The 20137-nt window shown below is 37.1% G+C and overlaps 1 long non-coding RNA gene across 2 annotated transcripts in view; it reads right to left on the bottom strand.

Annotated features, from left to right (window-relative positions):
* Positions 1–2035: 2035 nt before the first annotated feature.
* Positions 2036–20137, bottom strand: part of LOC141521866 (uncharacterized) — a 184203-nt gene continuing 166101 nt past the window's right edge. The window contains exons 2-3 of one of the 2 annotated variants that reach the window (XR_012478075.1): positions 13134–13299; positions 2036–2688 (exon numbers count right to left, since the gene is read on the bottom strand). This is a non-coding gene — a long non-coding RNA (uncharacterized LOC141521866). The remainder of the gene's footprint in view (positions 2689–13133; positions 13300–20137) is intronic. The other variant, XR_012478074.1, reaches the window with a different exon arrangement.

Here is a 20137-nt window from a genome sequence, read left to right as displayed (position 1 = left end):
GAGGTTTGAAAACTCCAATGGCTCAGAAAGGGAAAGGGTTGAAACTGAGACATGAGGGGAAAAATACCCTGAAGCAGAGGGGAGGTTTTGAGACACTGCAATCTTCTTAGAGGGAGGGGTGATTGAGGAAATCTTTATATGAGCCTTAAGTGAAGAAATTTCAGATTTTTTGCTCTCTTTGTAATATCTCATGGAAACATTCCCATTCCCTTTTAAAAGACTTAATAGTTTTAAAAATTAATTTTGTTTGAAGATAGTTGAATTTAGCTCTTTCAAAAGATCCCCATCTGAACCAACAAATTTAGAATCAGTGCTTGTTAGTTTGCACCACCACTGACAAAAATGCATGGTCATTACTATCATAATGCTTAGTTATATAAAAAGCAAGTGACCTTTCTACTGAATCTCTAATCCTAGATTTAGACTGTCCTATGATTAGATACAACAATCAATTAAGTATAGCAAGCAATAAGTATACACAAAACCAAACACCAAAAGTTACAATAAGACACTAAACAAACAAACTGAAAAACCACATAATATAACTGGACATATGGCAGGGGCATCAGAGAAATTCCTTGCACTTCATCAAACAAAAGTGTCAGAGAGTGTCTAACCACTAACCACATTTCACCAAAGAAATCATCACTAGGATCTAGGAATAAAACTCCATAGCACCCAAACCCCTGCTGCTTAAAAACCAGGCAATTCTTACCAACCTGTGAGAATTCCCAAAACCAAAAGTAAAATCCCAGAGAAAACTTCAACTTCATAGAAAAACAACAGTTCAAAACTAGGGCAATTGAGTTGAAAAGTAACAAACTCACTTTTAGATAAGCTACTCTATTGTGCAAGGCTCAAAACTCTGTCCTCAATTTGTATGGATCCTTTCATGTAGTGTTGCCCAAAGGGAAAGTTTGTTTTTCTTCAAAATTAAGCCTAGAGGGGTGGCTAGGTGGTTCAGTGGATAGAGCACTGGCCCTGGAGTCAGGAGTACTTGAGTACAAATCCGGCCTCAGACACTTAATTGCCTAGCTGTATGACTTTGGGCAAGTCACTTAACCCCATTGCCCTCCAAGCAAAAAATGAAATCAGGTGTAGACCCAATCCGTGGCACCATTATTGTTAACTATAATTTTCTTAGGCTAAAAATGAAATAAAATTTAGTTTTATAAATAAAGTTTTATTCTCTAGGATCTTACCAAACCTATGGGTGGATGATCTCATTACAGAGAACAATGTTTATACAGAGTTTTGAGGATATATTTACACAAAGTAGCAATGAAATAAAGGCATTTTGGCAACTAACCAATCAGGTAGCAAGCACATCATTATATAAAGATGTCACTAATCTTACATAAATTCTTTTTTCCGATTCACAAACTGTTACAAATTAGTTTTGGTTCATCAATTGGGAAATAGCTGAACAAACTGGTATATGGATGTAATTGAGCACTATTATTCTATTAGAAATCAGGAGGGATGGGAATTTAGAGAAGCCTAGAAAGACTTGCATGAACTGATACTGAGAGAGATGAGCAGAACCAGTAAAACATTGTACACCATAACAGCAACATGGGATTAATGATCAACCTTAAGGGATTTGCTCATTTCATCAGTGAAATAATCAGGGACAATTTTAGGATATTTATGATGGAGAATATCATCTATATCCAAAGAAAGAATTGTGGAGTTTAAACAAAGACTATCACCTTAAAATGTTATTTTATGTATTATGTAGGTTTGCTATCTCTTATATTTTATTTTTTCCATAAGGATATGATTTTTCTCTCAACACATTCAATTTTGATAAATATATAGCATGGAAACAATGTAAAGACTATCAGACTGCCTTCTGTGGAATGGGGGGGAGGGAAACAAGATTGGGGGGAATAATTGTAAATTTAAAAAAAGGGATTAGTTTGGAAGGAAGACAATTATATCCTATTCTGAAGTAAGAAGATCAGTTTCTTCTTCCTTAGCATAATATTTAGGACTATTATCTATACAGCTGTGAAAACTAAACTTGCAAGCTTTCATATGCAATTGAGGGAAAAAACAGTGTGGAACAGGCAGAGATTTATCAATAGAGACACAGACCTTTGAAGAGGGTAGAGTTTAATATTCAGGTTTACAAAATTCCAAATATGGGAAACCAATTTTTAAGCAGAAATATAGGATTAAAAACATTAAATTTTAACACATGCAAACACATTTATTTTTGGTTTTTGAGTTCCACATTTTTCTCCCTCCCTCCCTCCTCCTTCTGACAGAAAGTATTCTGATGTATGTTAAACATATCTCCGTGTAGTCATGTTGTGAAAGAGAATCAGAACAAGAAGAGGAAAATAAATCTATGAGATGGAAATAATACAACAAATTTTTAAAAGTGAAAATAGTATGCTTTGGTCTACATTCAGATTCCATAGTTCTTTCTCTGGACCAAAGAAGGCAATTGCAGTCACCATGTAGAATTACTTGATTTTCTCTTCAGGAAAAAAGGCAGCTTAGACCTACTTCCTTAGTAAGTGTCTGGTCCTCCCAAGGATCTCACCTGTCTCAAAAGGTTTTCTATTTATTATGTAGGAAATACTCTGGAGAGAAGAAGGGGAATATTTAGGTATTCATTCTGAAATTGGTCTTCTGTAGAGTTTTAGGCCTCTTGATGTCCTTCAAGGCAGGTGGATACTATTGAGAGAAAAAGAAAGGGTTGAATGAGATCTAAGGTCCTAGTTGCCTGTTAATCTATGATCCAATGATCACCTGCTTTAGTCATTCATACTGATCTTTACCAAGGGTACCTAGAAAGTGGATAGATCATAGTAAAGAATAAATTTATGGTCAGGAAGAAAGTCTTAAGAGATGGTATGGGGATATGTGTGCAACAGGGGAGAAGAGTGTCATTAGCATTTTACTTTAGATCTTTCCTTTTTACCTTCCCACCCCAGTGGTCAATGTGTGTCAACAGTTTTATATGACAACCAAAAAGGTAACTTTTACTTTAGGTTGTATTAAAAAAAAAGTATAATATAGAGGGCCAGGGAAGAACTAGTCTAGTTGTACACTGTCCTAGGGCTGACAACATCTAGAGAACTGTGTTCAGCTCTTGGTGACAAAATAGGAAGGATATGGATAAACTGGAGAGCATACAAAGATGGGCAACCATGATAGTGAAGGATCTTGATAACCTGTTATTTTTGTTTCTTGCTTAGTTATTTTCAATCATGTCTGACTTTTATGATCTCATTTGGGATTTTCTTGACAAAGATACTGTAATGATTGTCATTGCCTTCTTTAGCTCATTTTACAGCTGAGAAAACTGAGGCAAACATGGTTAAGTGACTTACCCAAGGTCACACAGCTGAGGTAAGCATGTTAACTGCCTTCAAGTGACTGAAGGCAATGGTTTATTCTCCTGACCCTGGGAAGGAAGATTAGGAATAATGGACAGAAATTGCAGAGAGGCAGATATAGGTTTGAAATATGATTTGATATTGTTGTCAGGGCTTGGTATCGCCAATCTAAGATGAAGAGACCTTGAATGGTGAAAGAATTCATATACAGCCCTGATATTCTAAATTCAGTAAGTATATATTAGTGAAGTCTGTAAAATATACAGATCAAAACATTTTCTCCTCCTGGAAAAGCTGCAAGCACTTTGAGCACAGGAGTGAAAAAACAAAAGGCTAGGTGAGATTTAAGAGAGAGAGAGAGAGAGAGAGAGAGAGAGAGAGAGAGAGAGAGAGAGAGAGAGAGAGAGAGAGAATGAGAATCAGTCAGGGAGAGCTGACTGGGCTGAGTCTCAGAAGAGTTTATGAGAGTCAAGTGGAGTCCACATCAAGCTTTTATGGTCTTGCCGCTCTCTGGGTACAGAAGAGCCAGGAGACTATGGGCAAAGGGGAATTCTCTTTCCTTCTACATGACTCAAACTATGTAAATGGTTGGAAGTTGAGGGGTGGAAAGTGAGGAAACATTACAAATTTACATTTAACAATGGAAAAGAATCAATTTACATCACAGGATGTAATTTTAACAAAATTTTACAGTATAAAAGTAAAAAAGCTGTTTCCAATTACAAATCTCCTATGTCCACAACTCACTGCATCAATATAACCAATAGAGGTATGAAAAAATAGGATAGACAATGAAAGGAAGTGGAGAGTTTCCTCCTCACTGGATGTCTTTAAGTAAAGGCTAGACAATTCCTTTTCATGAATATTATAGAAGAAATTCTTGTTGAGATACAAATTGGTCTAGATAGTGGCTGAGTTCCCTTCCCTCCAGTAGGACTCCCTTTCCCTCAAATCTGTCTAGTTTATATGACTCACAGCATCAATGAATGGATAAATCTGGTTTGCTTTCTACTATGTAAATACAGGTGAAACTTTCCAGTTCTGAGCTTTCAGGATTCAGTGATTGGTACATAGACTTCCAAATCTCTCTATGATACACCTTGTGAATGGTATCCTTCATTTCTTTTTTAATACAAAACTATATTTGATATTATATCAAGTTTATGGGTATCTCTCATCCTAAGGGACAACAGTATAGTAGAGTGAAGAGCAAGTGGATGTCAATGTAAGTAGGGGCTATTTTTTTGTTTTTGTTTTGTTTGTTTATCCTTTACTCTCAAAGAAGACCATGACATCAGAAAGGTAAGGCTATGATAAGCATTAAAGCTTCACCTTCTCCTCCAGAGGAATCTGAGTCCAGTGCCTAGATATGAATCAGGATGACTGGAGATGGCCTTGGTTGTGAGGCAATCAGGATTAAATGACTTATCCAAGGTCACATAGGTAGGAAGTATGTTTGAACTCCTGTCCTCCTGACCCCAAAGCTAGTACTCTTATCCACTGAGCCACTTAGTTAGATTCTAGTCAAGTCCCTAAAACTCAATTGTTCCAAGGCAGCAATTCTCTCTCTCTCTCTCTCTCTCTCTCTCTCTCTCTCTCTCTCTCTCTCTCTCTCTCTCTCTCTCTCTCTTCTCTCTCTCTCTCTCTCTCTAACAAGTTTTCAAATTAAATAGAAAATTAAGCACTTACTATATATGAGACACTGCTAGATACTATAATAATTCTAAAGAATAGCTTTAAAATGGTAGACATGGGGTGAATATTAGTATATTTATCATCAAAAATAGGATTTGACTTTCCATTTAACTTTCAACCTTCTTGTCTCATTTTCCTAACTATAAAATGGTGATGATAATAATATTATTTACCTCTCAGGGTTGTTTTGAGAATCAAATGAGATAATATTTTTAAAGTACATTTGTAAATGTTTGTAATTTAATAACCTATTTCCTTCTTAGAGGATGTTTCCATGCTCTTTAAAAATGTCTAATAATGTTTTTTTAAGTACCACCACTTCCCAATATTTCCCCCCCCATACTCAGCAAATTCTCCTTTCCAAGAAAGAAAATTACAGCAAAACAAATTTTCATCTTGACCGTGTTTGGCATATATCTTGCACCTGTCACCTCTATGTATGATCAAATTTTTCAGTTATTATACAATGGAAAGTGTGTTGAATTGGGAATCACTGCTCTGGAATTCTAATTACTGCTCTGTCATAATCTGTGGGACCTGTGACTAGTCATTTAACTTTCCTGGACCTCAGTGTTTTCATTTTTAAAATGAGGATGTCATTTAGATCAGAGGTGTCAAACTCAGAGTAAGCTCCTCACCTTAAGTGGTCTACAAAATTCCTATATGTGGCCTGAAGCAAATTAAAATGGGATTAGAAAATGTTCAACATAAAGAAAAAAATACAACACAATGCTAATTTGAAGTTTTCTAAGTTAATGTTTGGGATCTGCACAGGAATGCATTACTGTTTGAGAGTGAGATGGGGATGCTATATGACATTAAAAGACCTTCCCACTATAGGTCTATGCTCTTGTGAGTTTCCTCCCATTTCCTAATACCACTGAAATAATTGATTTGAACAAAATCTGGGTAGAAACTAGACTTCATATTACCCACCAATTACACCCTTCTAAAACATAACAAATTGGGTTTTGAATGATGCATTTATAATCTTCTGTAGGGCTATATGCCTGAGGAGCAAGGTTTAAATGACCACAAGATTCATTTGTCATGATTCTGTGATGGACAGAAAGCCTGTGCCTTCAGTCAGATCAGTCAGCTGAGCTCAGTAAGGAATCTCTGGGTCTTGTGCCAGCCACAAAGTTAAATACACTTGAAATATAAACTCTCATTCTGGCTCTTCTGCCACATATATAAATCAACACTCTAATGTCGTAAGCTGAGCATTTATTTATCCGTGGTCCCATAAGAACATTGTTTATAGTTTTCTTAATTGTATACCTAAAAATATGAAATCTATGAAGGAGCTGTGATGGCATCTGCATAAATTGCTTCCAGTGTGGAAACTCCCTTCAGCAAGGCAAGTCATCATTTTGGAGTCAGTTACGGCTCAGAGGAAAATACGTAGTGGGGATTGAGTGGGGCTCAAAGAACTTCAATGATTTTTCCAGGGTCACATAGATATTAGACATCAGGGTAGATATTCATTCAAAGGTTTGGACTCTAGTCATTGTTCCTCTATGTCTATACATAACATGTGAATAAAACATACAACAATATTCAATAAAAATAGTACAAATTAAGCCTTCTGAGGAAGCCATAAGAATATTCCTAATTGTTTTCATAATCATCAAGAGATCCAGCTTTTCTTGTATAGCTTTTTTCCTTGTATATGCTTTTTCCTAACATCATCATCATCAGTATAGTGAACATTTAGATTGCCCATATTATGCATCAAGATTTGTACTAAGTGCCTTAAAAATATCTTATTTGATCCTCACAACAATTCCCATCTTGCACTTGAGTGCACTTGCACTTGAAACTGAGGCAGAGACTAAGTGACTCGCCCAGGTACACACAGCTTAAAAGTGACTGAGGTTAAATTTGAACTCAGGTTTTCTTGACTACAGACCCAATATTTTATCCACTGCAACACCTAGCTTCCCCATAAGACATCATTCATTTTCTCAAGGCATTAATTCTCTCATTGAGATTCTTGTCATTTTCATTATCTTTAAACATATTTTAAAAATACATTTTAGTGATAATTTTTCTTTTTCTATCATCTACATTTTTCTCTCACTCTCAAAGAGTATTCTTTTGTAATAAAGAATAAAAATAAAGCTCAACAAATTTAACCAAAATTTTAATATTGCACATAATATTTTCCACATTCTCATTCCAATGCAAAGAAGCAGTGGAAAGTTGTTACTATTTGATTGTTCTGTTCTCCATCATCTTTCAAAGTCTGTTCAAATTCATCAATGGAAGGTGCTTTCTTATATTTCTTCTTTGGGGTCAAGCTTGGCCATTATAATTTTATAGCATTCAGCTTCCATTTTTTTATCACAGTTGATTTTTCCATTGTTGTGGGCATTGCAATATTGTTTTCCCAATTCTATTTATTTCACTCTGCATCAATTCATATATTTTTTCATGATTCTCTATTTCATCATAGTCATGATTTCTTATAACACAGTAATATCCCATTGAATTCATATGCTAGAATTTTTTTTAGAAATTCATCAAATTGCATCTGTTTGTTTTCTATTCTTTACAAAAAGTGCTGTCATGAATATTTTGAATTATATAAGTGCTATTCTTTTTTAATAGACCTCCTAAGGTTATATGCTGGTCAGAGTTTATAGAAATTGTAGTTTTTTTTTTTCATTGTAAAATTCAAAATTGCTTGCTAGAATGATTGGATCAATTCATAGTTCCATCAACAATATGAAACATTGCCCCTCCAACACTGTCAACTCCAATCTCTTATCGTATTTTTGCCCATTATCTCTGTGTGAGGAGAAACCTCAGAGTTATTTAACTTCAAGACCTTACAGGTAACCATCCTGATTGGAGGATTCATAATGAATACCTAACTTACTTGAGTCTGAGCAAAGCATAATGCAGCACAATTTTCCAGTTATTGATCATCATTTATCTAGATATTTATGATAAAACATAAACACAGAAGTACAAAATATACAAACAATTGCAAAAAACCTTTAAGCTGGGTGGCTAGGTGGCATAGTGGATAAAGCACCAGCCTTGGAGTCAGAAGTACCTGGGTTCAAATCCGGTCTCAGACACTTAATAATTACCTAGCTGTGTGGCCTTGGGCAAGCCACTTAACCCCATTTGCCTTGCAAAAATCTAAAAAAAAACACCTTTAAGCCAAGCTATAAAAAGATGGTACAGAAATCATGGAACTGAACTTTCTAAAAAGACTAAATAGATATCAGTGTTTTTTAAAGTTAAGTTTTGTTTCAAGTTCTAGTATGTGGAACAATCATTTTTAGTATAACTTTTATAATCATAAGAATTATGTATCTATAAAAATCATCGTTATTCTTAAAAAATTCAATAACTACCTTTATTTTGTGAAAATTGTAATATATTTTTTCAAAGCACATGTACTGCAGTATTCCATCACAATCATGTACTACAATTGGATGGGCAATTGATAGGCATCCCCTCAATTTCCAAATCCTTATTACCACAAAAAGAGTTGCTATAAATATTTTTGTACTGTATGACATTTTTCTTCTTTTAAAAAATCTCTTTGGATACAGACCTACTGGGGTATTTGCTAAGTCAAAAGTTATACTTTGTTTTAGAACCCTTTGGGTTTTAAATGATTAGATCAGTTCAGAACTACCAAGAGTGGATTCCACATTCCCTCCAACATTTATCATTTTCCTTTATTGCTATATTAGTCAATCTGATAGATGTGAGGTGGTATCTCTGATTTCTTTTCATTTGAATTTCTGTAATCAATAATGATTTAGAACATTTTTTAATATTAATTATTGAAAGATTTGATTTCTTCTTCTGAAAACTACCTGCTCATAACCTTTATTCCTTTATCAACTGAGGAATGAACCTTTTTTTAACAAAGTTGACTAGTGCTGAATGTATTTAATAAATGAGACATTTACAATCTACTTATGGATAGCACAAATGAGACCAAAAAATGATAGACTTTAATTTTTTAAAACACAACAAAAAGAAAAATGTTTCAATTTAGTCAATAGGAAGAGCTGAAAGTTGGATTAGTTTCATGGAGAGACTTTTAGGAGACAAAAATTGAAGAACCTCCTTTGGAGAGAAGATGAAAATGGAAAAAGGCTCAACTGAAAAAAGTACAAAAAAAGGAAAAGCTGAAAGAAATAAACTCCATCTGAGGAAATCAGTAGTTTTGTGGTGAAAAAGGGAGAATTTCAATGAAATGTAGTCACAGAGATGTTTGTAACAGGAGTAGACACAATACTCCCTCACCCCACTTAAATAACATATTTTGTTTTGGTTTGTTTTTTGGCTAGGCAATAAGGTTAAGTGACTTGCCCAAGGTCACACAACTAAGTAATTATTATGTGTCTGAGGCTTGATTTGAACTCATGTCCTCCTGACTCCAGGGCCAGTGCTCTATCCACTGTGCCACCTAGCCACCCCCACTTATAACATATTAAAGGGGGTCTAGTTTGCTGTATGGTTTTAGTTTGTTCAGTCACTTTTTGGTCATGTCTAATTCTTGATGATTAAATTTTGAGTGTTCTTGGAGAAGATGCTGAAGTGGTTTGCCATTTCTTATTCCAGCTCATTTTATTGATGAGTTAACTGAAGAAAACAGAGTTATGTGACTTGTCCAGAGTCACACAGCTAGTAAGTGTTTGAAGCCAGATTTGAACTCATATGGATGAGCATTGAGGTGCAGTATTCTATTCACTGTGCTACTTAGCTGCCTCTTATGCTTTATATTTACTGATAAATGTGTCAATCTTCAGCCCTTTCTAACTGCTACTGGTTCATTTCCTTAGTAATTTTATCCGCATGTTCCAAAACAATCAAGGGACACCTTCTTATATTAATTCACAAATGAATAGAAATATACAATCTTTCTCAGTATTTAATCAAGTGTCTGAGCACCTGTACCAGTTTACAAATAAACCTCTCCTACTTCCCCTTACCAAACTTTCCTAGCTTCATAGGTTTAGATAAACATTAATATTAGTGACTTTACAATTTACTAATAGTGTATCAAGCAATAAAGAGACATTGAAACATTTCAGTAGCATATAAGCTTCAAGAAAGATTACTTCTCCATTGACCATACATAATCCAATAAGAATTTAGTTTCTTTAGGCTAGCAAAGTCCCTCAAGATTCTCTTCAAGTTATCTTCTCAAATAAAAGTTGAACTCAGTTTTCTCAAAATATCTCTTTAGACCTTTACACTATAACAGATCACTCCTCTCAGGAAACAAGTTCTCTTAATCCTTTCACTATCTTTAAGTCTCTCTCAGCTCTGGCAGTTAGCACTCTCCTTAAAATAGCTAAACTATCTCTCTAAGTAGTATTCCCTCTCTCTTAAAGATACATTATCAATATCCAAGGCTCTGTAGGAAGGACTATATTGAAGCTGGAAGGGCACTGGGACTCCATTAATTCTTTTTCTTCCTTTTCTGTTCTGCCTCATATCAAGAAACAAAGTAGCTGAGTTCCTCAAAGAGAGATCATTTCTTAGTTTTTGACAAAGAATTTTACCTTGGCAGCAGGTCATAGAAGCTGATAGGTCTATGGCAGAGCTGTGACAGGACTCTGACAGCATACTCTCTAACAGCAAAAACAGAATTCCATAGTCCCTAAAACTCAATGGCAATAAGAGAATCCTAACTCAGGTTAGATGAACTACAAGCTCCAGATGTTCTATAATGCTCCAGGTGTTGTTCTAACCTCTAGAGATACAAAGAAAGACAAAAGATAAAACAATCAGCAACACTATCTCTCCTATTCCTGGGTCAAGATAGGGCAGACATGTGGGTGTCAGAGAAAGCCTCCATGATTGTATTGAGTCAGAGGTCCCTATCTGATGAATGATGTTGACCATTTCTCTCAAGCTTTTCCCTGGATCCGAGTCTACTGGAAAGAAGACTAGGCACTGATCAACTGTTCAGGACATTGACATTCACCTGCAGAGGCATGTTCTCTCCCAGGGTCCCTCTTTCAGTGAGGATGAGCAGCCCTGGAGTAAAGAAAGGCATTTTGGCCAACAAAGTGGCTGCAATCACTGGCTCCACTCAAGGGTGAGTGAAGATAGATTCCTAATTGACAAGTGCAACAAGGAAGTTGGGGCTATGCTTGTGGGAGTGTTACTGATCCATCAGAGTGGGTAGGGTCAGCTCCTTGGAGACAAACAGAGGCTGGGGGGAGGGATGTTATGATTTTCCAGGAAGGAGGAGACCACCAGGGAGGTGAAGTTGAGGAATGCAAGGATAAGGAATGAGAGCCTCAAGGGTGTCTTTCTGTTCTTTTATAGCATTGACTTGGCTATTGCACGATTGTCCCGGAATGAAGCCCATGTGGTGGTGAGCAGTCACAAGCACTGGGCTGTGGAGATGCTGAAAGAAGAGAGGCTGAGTGCCAGAGGCCTAATGTGCCATGCCAGGAAAGAAGAGGACTGAGATAGACTGGTGAATATGGTGAGTGGTCCAAGTTGATGATACATGGGGTAGAAAAAAATATCCTGACCATTTCCTAATTACCCGGTCCATGATTTAGAGTTGAATCCTTACCCTGGGGTTCATATGACCCGCTCTGAAATGGATAGACTATCCTAGACCAATGAGAGTAGATTCTTAGAAGAAAGAGAGATCTTGAACTCAGAGCATTGGGGCCTTAATAAATGTTTATTGATTTAATTTAGGGGTTCAATTACAATTGTCTGGCGTATATCTGGCCACTGGACACAAGTGACTCTGGAGGAGAGAGTGAGTCTGGTGACTTAATACAGCCCCCCCCCCCACACACACACACTCAAATTCAATTTATGTGCTTATCATGGCATCACCGCCCTGATATCATGGTCTTCTTTGAGATAAAGGACAAAAAAACTCAGCAAAAACATCATCTGGAGTATGACATTCTTATTGACAGAGCCAAAACAAGGAATTAATTGGCTCAATCCTAGACAGAGTTTGGGAAATTCTAGTTTCCCTTTACCGCTATGACTTGAAATTTTGCCCCATCTATCCCTTAGTCAGTAAATACTCCTTCTTGTGTATAGGCAGAGGGTTTGAATATAGTAAAAATTCCAATTATTTTAATCATTTGAAAATATGCATAAGAAAGCCTGGAACCAGGGACGGCTAGGTGGCTTAGTGGATAGAACACTGGCCCTGGAGTCAGGAGTACCTGGGTTCAAATCTGGTCTCAGATACTTAATAATTACCTAGCTGTGTGGCCTTGGGCAAGCCACTTAACCCCATTTGCCTTGCAAAAGCCTAAAAAAAAAAAGGCCTGGAACCAATCCTGAAGAACTGAGCATAATGACCTTACCTTCTTCCTTTAGTTTTTAATCTTTTTTCCCCCACTTCCTTTCCATGAAGAGGCTCATGGGAGCAAAACAAACTTTGTAGACCTAGCCTCCACATAACTACTGTGTAGGTTTCTTTAGTAGATCTTCATCCCCCCCCCCCAATAGGTTTTAGGAGTACAAAGTCTCTTATAATAAGGCATGGAATTTCTAACCTTGTCTAGACAATTATCTGGGCAATGGATTTCACATCAGCACTAGTTAGAGGTAATGAAAAGAATGGACTTAACTTTTGCCTGGGCATTCTGTTTGGCATTTCATTAACCTTACTTAGCTGGATGTTATGGCTGATAGCTTCTGATATGGATTAAAGCACTGTCCATGCCATTGTCAAGGAGAGTGACAAGAGCTGGGTTGAAGAAAGGCAACACAAAATGTGAAGTCATGAAAACCCTCTTTTAACTTTACTGTTGAATATTCAAACTCTTAGAACAAAACTTATCTCAGACATGAAAAGTCAGACGAAACCCAGCTGCATGGCTTTCCAGGTTAACTTTACAATATTTATCCTTTGAAGTCCATTGGCTTCCTTATCAGAAAGTTTCCCATACACTTCTAGCTCCACAGATGTTTACATCAGGGTTCACTGGTGAGCCAACCAATCCATTTAATGAGCAAGAATACCTGCTTATCCCTGGTGATCTTCATCCCCAGGAATACCTGTGTCCCAACCCTATGGAAGCTGGCCCTCTACAGGACAGGCTTCCTACTTACTTCATTTATCCTGTGAGAACCAAAAAGACCAGTTGACTCTAAAGAGCTGAAACATAGAACCTGATCATGGAGACTAGTAGTTTGGTAACCAGGAGAGGAACTCAGAAGCACCAGTGAAATCATCAACCAGCAACCAGAAGAGCAGCAGACATAGATTCCTGGCTGCCTAGGACAGAAGCAGATTGATAGCATCAAAATTATGAGTTGCTCTGGCTACATGGGTCCTTTATGAAAGCTACATGTACCATCCACATACTTTTCTTAGTAACCTCTTTTCTTAATTCATGTCCTGTTCCCCAATAGTGGTTTGGTAATATGTGGGTATATATAGTGCATGGGAGAGATATTGTTGCTTATTTTGCCAAGTTGTTTAATGATTTTTGCTTTGAGTCAATGTGTCCTCTGAGTGGCTGATAAAAGTAAATATACAACAAAAGGCTAATGAGCTATGGTTTTGAGTGAGTGATGACTCACAGTGTGTCTTGAACTGAGATTACTTTTCTGGCAGCCCAAGTGTAAATCAGGGTTCATCATTTGCTAAAGCATAATACATGCAAAATAAAACTTATGTGTTATGGAGAGCAGAATTTTCTATCATTCAGAATATATTTTTTAAAGGCAATATTTTAATATCAACATTCTGGTAATGCTGGATGACTACAAATCATGAAATATCACAATCTAGAAAAAATCAAAACAATGAGCAACACAAAGGTGTATGAGAGATATATTTTATTATTAATTATGTGAAAACTGTAAGAAAATCTCATCAAGGAAAATTCGGTAGTCGTGCCCATAGAGTGAGAGTGAGGAACAGAAAATGACCAGCCTGAATGTTTTCAAATTATAACAAGATTCAGCTGATAGAGGATTTTGTATGAGAAAGTGTGGTTGGAAGGAAGTCCAGAGGGCAGCCTAGAGAGGAGTAAGTCTTGCCTGGCATGATTTCCTTAAATACAAGCTCTGGGAGAAGTCACCCAATCAGAGGGAGAGAGACCACAGAAATAATGATAGGTAGTTCCAAAGTGTAAATATTCTAGTGTTGGAATGAGGTTTCTGGAAATAAAGCTGGGGCATGGGAGAGGATATATGAGTGCTTGCCGAGATACTTCAAGGAGTTGCTATTTGTTGATGTGAGTGCTTCCCTTCACCAACGTAGATCTCAATCCCTCCACAAATTGTTATATGGATTTAGGGAGTTTCTGTGGCCAAAAGATCAAGTGATGAACCTATCTGAACTTAACTGGGCAAGCCCTTGGATAACAGTCTTTACAGTACATTGTACAGCTCAATTCTAAGTCATTTCAACTTAGTGAGGTCTACCAACAGAGCTTGAGTTCTGTTAGCATTACCTTGGAGAGCCAAGGATTACCTTAACATCACAGTGAGATATCAAATACAGATTTACCTGGAGGTTTTAACTTAACTAATGTTATTTAAAAGAAAGAAAGTTAGAAGTGAATGACAGGAATAAAGTCTGTGGTTGGAAGAAGAAGAGAAAGAGAAATTATATTATTAATATTGAAGTGACCAGAATGCCTTGGAAGTTGCAATCCACATTGTAATTACATGATAGGGCTTAGGTTCTAGCTATATTTGTCCAAGAAACTCCATCCACTGCAATATCATCTCATTATCTATCAAGAGAGAAAAGAAATAAGTGATCTAAAATTCTTAACTTATGAAATCTGCTCCAGGAATAATTAAATGACATAAATGACATAATAATACTAAGATCTCCCCTATGTCTCATTGTGATGTGTGGGTAATCTTCTAGAAGAATATGTTAGTGGAACAGAGCTTCAATTATGGATTCGAGGAAAGACACTATGTTGACAGAGGACTAGTCTAGCTAAATTAGAAAGGATCGTCACAGAGAGGCTACAGAAACTCTCAAAATTAACCAACCAAGTCAAAGAGGGGTTCCAATCTTTGCAGATTGGATTGCAGATGAGTATCTACAAGGATTCATGAAATATTGAAGAATTAATAATTAGAAACTGTGACTAGGAATAGACTGGTCAATTTAACAAGGTGAAAGAATAAGGTCTAGAGGCATCTGTCTGTAAAAGGATTTTTAAATACATCTCCTTAATGGGGTATGAAATGATAGCCTGTTCAAGGAAAATTAAACAAGATTTAAAGGTGAGATGTTTGTTCTGAAGATATTCTGACCTCCAAACCATCTCTCAATGAACATTCCTATAGGGATAATTAATGTCCCTTGTAGAGTGGAGGCATACACTTGATCTGGGAATATACAGGACTTAACCTGTTGATCCATTGGAGTAATCCTTTTGGTAATGACAATTTTTTTTTTACTTGAGAAGTACTTATTGTCTCTCCCACTTCCTCCTGGGAAGAAGAGGGAGATTTCCTAAACAATGCCAAACTCCAGGGCGGCTAGGTGGCACAGGGGCGGCTAGGTGGCTCAGTGGATAAAGCACCCATCCTGGAGTCAGGAGTACCTGGGTTCAAGTCCGGCCTCAGACACTTAATAATTACCCAGCTGTGTGGCCTTGGGCAAGCCAATTAACCCCATTTGCCTAGCAAAAACCTAAAAAAAAGGCCAAACTCCTGGACTCATGGTCCTGGGGAGAAGAGGAATAATTCTTCTCTATTTGTTGAACCATGTCTTCTAGAAAGATAAGGAACAACCATAAGTCCAGGGCTGGAACAATAAGACATTGAACTATTTTGTTGAGGAGCAAACCTGGACCTTACCACTCATTAGCAGCTTGAGTCATACAGACAGTGCTGTCCTGATGGAAAAAGGAATGATTCTCTAGTAACTCCAAGTGCAAAATTACAAAGTTGAGGAATCCAAACCTTAGGATAGTGCTAGAAATCTGGAAGACTATGTAAGTCACTAGGAAAAATAAGGGCATATCTCTGTTGGTCATGAAGTACAATATTAATATCTGTGTAATCCCTGTGTAAAAGGGATCCTTGACACTTTTCTGAGGCCGGGAAACTCCTCAGAAATATAAATATAGCTAGGTACCTTTGAGTTTGAGAACATTCTGACAGGATCCAAATGTTTGACCCTGAGATCATGAAATATACCACAAATTTGTCTGAGACTTGCCCAACTCTCTTGTTAACCTAATCCTTTTGCTGTATCTGCAAAATTCCTGCTTCTTCCCAAAACTGCCTCCCCCTTCCCCAGATGCAGCTGGAACCATGAGATAGTAAACTTCACTCAACTCCCTATGTCACAGGAAACATGTTACAAGGAAATATATGTAACTGCTATCTCAGCTTCTGTATCCTGCTTGCTCTCAGTACCCCCACCACCACTATAAAACCCTTGTTCTCTGGACACTCAGGGCTATGTGCTTTGAGGGTGTAACCCCCACATAGCCTTTGGTAATAAACAGTACTCCCCAAATTTCATAGCTTGATCTCCATCTTGCTCTTTGGGGTACAACAGTCACAAGTATGTCTCCTTTCCCAGGAAGTATCTACCACAAGGTGGAATTTATCTGAGAGAGAACTCCATGGGATCTTTTCAATCCTTCATGTTTTTTTTTACATGATTTCTATGGGATGAAATCCTGTATCAAATATGTATATATATATATATATATATATATATATATATATATATATATATATATGATTAGCTTGGATACTTAAAGGAGTACCTTTATACACATCTATAGAGAGTAAGAAATGAGCTATATTCTGAGATTCTGAGGGAAAACCCTGGATGGAGATTTCAACCAATATGAACTGACTTGTAACCTATGGATAACTGGATAGGAAAATCAGGAATCAAACAGAAGCTCAATTTCAAAGTCAGGGAAATGGCTTATAAGCAAGGACAGGATCTAGATACATGTGCCAAGACCCTACCCCTAGAGGTTGGACCTAAGACAATGTTGGGAGATCTCAACACTTATACCAGTGACTCCCCAGTGATTTCTAGCCCTGACAATGGGGGGTAACAACAGAAATGAAAAAAATCTGATTCATACCAGAACATGAATGCTTGTCTGAGCTTGCCCTGTGTGTGTCCAAGCATGATGAAGTCAGCTGTATAAAGACAATTAGGTGAGTTCATGTGAGCAGATGAGATCACTTCTAGACAGAGAAGGGTGCTCAGGAAAGACAGATGTGAATATCACATAATGGGTAAGACATGAATGAAGATCAACAAAGAAAACTAAGAAGGAATAGTCAGATAGGAAAGTAAAGAGTCACGATAGATTAGTATAACAACAACCCAGAAAGGAAAGTTATGTTGAGGAATGGATAATTAAGACAGCAATAAAGAGATTATTGATGACTTTAAAAAAAGTTTCATTTGAATACAAAGGAAAGAAGCCAGAACAAAATGGCATACGAAGTGCATGGAAGGTAAGAAAGTGAAGACAATGAATTCAAATAGTTTTTTTTAGGAGTTTGACTTTGAAAGGGAGAAGAGACATGGAATGATAGCTTGAGGGGATTGGAGGATCAAGTGAATTTATTTTAAGGATGGGAGATATAGGACATATAGTCAACAAAGAAGAAGTCAATGGATAAGAATAGATTGAAAATTAAGGAGAAACAGGAAAGATTGAAAAATAAGGTCTCAGCAGAAAAGAGGGAATCTGATCAAGAATATATGTAGAAGTATTGGTATTGGCTAAGAGAAGGCTATCTAACCCTTCAAGACTGGAGCAAAGAGGAGAGAATGGGGCAGGGAATTAGTATGAGGCAAGATTCCCAAGGAAGAGAGTGTGGCATAGGTGCCTAGAGAGGGAAGAAAATCTTTGGAACAATTGTAATAGGGGTATGATGTTTATACTTTGTTCACTCTGTTTCTTCTTGAAAGCCAATGGAGTTAAGCAACTTGCACATTATTAAGTATTCGAGGTGGGATTTGAACTCATGACCTCCTGACTCCAGGACCAGTGCTCTTTCCACTGTACCACCTAGCTACCCCTGTCCTTCATTCTCAAAGAAGATCATGACATCAAGAAGGTGATGCCATGACAAGCACATGAATGGAGATTGAGTGATAGCCTCAACTTGTCAAAGCCCCAGAGTTGCAGATACAACTCACTTTCATAAGCATACAACAAAGAGTTGTACAGGGTAGATGGCATCATAGGGTTGAAGACAATATAACTGGTTATGTAGATGAGGTGAGGGTGAACTACTTAATTAATGGGTGCAAGTCTGGGAATGAGGGGCTAGATATGACTCCCTCCTAAACCCCAGTTGACCAAGAAGAATTCATTGTGAGTCTAGTTGCAAAGTACAGAGATAGTGGACCTTAAGACACAAGCATCTTACTTCTCAGAGCTTGGAGGGGCCACCCCTCCCAAGCCTCTTCTCCCACCCCATTGCCCACCCCCACTTCCACCCCGGGAGCCCCCACCCTGGGTCACACCAAGCAGAATTCAGAACTGCCATTAGAGAAGCAAAGTGGATCCTTTATTTTATTTTACTAAGGCAGTAGAGTTAAGTGACTTGTCCAATGTCACACAGCTAGGTATTAAGGTCTGAGGTCAAATTTGAACTCAGGTCTTCCTGATTCCAGGGCCAGTGCTCTATCCAATGTACCACCTAGCTGTCCCATAGATCCTTTGTTGAAAAGTTCTTAAGAAAGGGTATCCTAAACAGAAATGGGCACATATAGGACATGAAATCATGGTCTTTTATCTCCTGTCTAGAAACACAAATCTCTCTCATTTCCCAATTGGCTGGGTGTTGAAGAGGTCAAAGACCTTTCCAAAGGACCCATTTCTCTCCCCATGTGGGTTCTAATTCCTTATCAAACCTCCCCTCTCCCACAATTTGGTAACCCTCACCCTTGAGAGATATAACACAGATATGTAAATCTGACACTTAGACTGGCACCAATTTATTCACTAATTCACCCAACCTTCTAATTCTATGATCCCTTGCTTCCCCGTTACAAGTTTATCTACTTCTTCTTAATAGAGATGGATTCCTTTTCTTCCCAGAAAGATGTAAAATAGCTTAATTTACTTCCTATAAGCCTACATTCCTCATTACAAGGCCTCTGATTCTACATCAATACACTTTCATTGTTTTTCCTCATCCTCCCTAGCTGTTTCTCTATAAGATATAAACTACTTTCCTCAGTTTCCCATAACTAATGTAGAATGAAAATTAATCACTGATCACATGGACCAGACTTTTTTAGACAGCAAAGCAGACATCCTTGAAGGATGGTTTAGTGGTATCAAGATATTAGACCTGACTTACTTATGGCAAGCCATATCCCACAAGACTAGAACAGTCATTAGAAAGAAAACTGGATTTCTAAACATAATCCTTTACCAGTCAGCTGAATTCTGAACTAAGTTCAGAGATAAAGAACCCTGACCTAGACAGGTAGAGGACAAAATCAGTTAATTGTAAATTACATCAATAATAAATGCTACAGGATCAATCAATCATTTCAAAACAGGGTCACTTAGATATGCAGAATAGTAAATAATTGATATGAGTAAAAGTATACCAAGGGAATTCTCTTTTTACATTGTTAGATGAATATCTTCTTTGTAACAAAGGCTTTTTTAAAGAAGGAATAATAGGTTTACTTTAGGATTACACATATAAATGTTCACTTTGTCAAAAAGGACATGAGAAGGGAACTCCTAATACAAAAGAAAGCTAATATTAGGAGAAAATATAAATATATATATATATAAATATTTTTGCAAATCTATGTTATCTTGTAAGCAATGCTATTAATTTATATGCACAAAGGAAGGATGGCTCTAATAGTTACAAAAATCCTGAATAAGAAATATATTCTTATATCCATTATTAAAAAAATGGTCACAGCAGTCAGCAACCAGGCATTCTGAGATGTCAGAGCTTAGCTAGACCTCACCCTAAACCCTAAATCATTCTTTTCCTCTATCTTCACTACATCATCTTGCCAAAGTCTTATTCTTAATCAAGTAATATAATTTTCTCCTTATTCCTTCCCTAGATACTCAATAAGTCTTGAGTCCTCCTTCCATTCCAATGACCCT

This window comes from Macrotis lagotis, chromosome 4 (genome assembly GCF_037893015.1).
Source record: "Macrotis lagotis isolate mMagLag1 chromosome 4, bilby.v1.9.chrom.fasta, whole genome shotgun sequence".
NCBI classification, from domain to species: domain Eukaryota; kingdom Metazoa; phylum Chordata; class Mammalia; order Peramelemorphia; family Peramelidae; genus Macrotis; species Macrotis lagotis.
The sequence above is the reverse complement of the archived record's forward strand: the minus strand, read 5'-3'. Positions and strand labels throughout refer to the sequence as shown.